Genomic DNA, 385 nt, shown 5'->3' on the forward strand with positions numbered 1-385 from the left:
ACACACACACACACACACACACACACACACACACACACACACACACACACACACACACACACAGTTTTTATTCTGGTGGTAAGAATTCAAAGAATAACCGAGGTGAGCCCAGGTTGAAAAAAGCAGGTGTGTGTGTGTGTGTGTGTGTGTGTGTGTGTGTGTGTGTGTGTGTGTGTGTTGGAGCCATAATGCATGTGTCTGTATTTTATCTGGACGTTTAATTAATGATGCAGTTCCAACTTTCTACACAAGATGGAGTATTCACTTGTGTGTGTATATAAATGTAATCACTGGGTGATCAGGTGTGTGGGACGGAAGCAAAGAGTTTTCGACCGTGTCGGCAGAAGCCGTGTTAATATGAGCTGTGTGTTAAACCTGTTTGTAT

This window comes from Notothenia coriiceps, unplaced genomic scaffold (assembly GCF_000735185.1).
Source record: "Notothenia coriiceps isolate Sejong01 unplaced genomic scaffold, NC01 NC01_scaffold00004321, whole genome shotgun sequence".
Classification (NCBI taxonomy): Eukaryota; Metazoa; Chordata; class Actinopteri; order Perciformes; family Nototheniidae; genus Notothenia; species Notothenia coriiceps.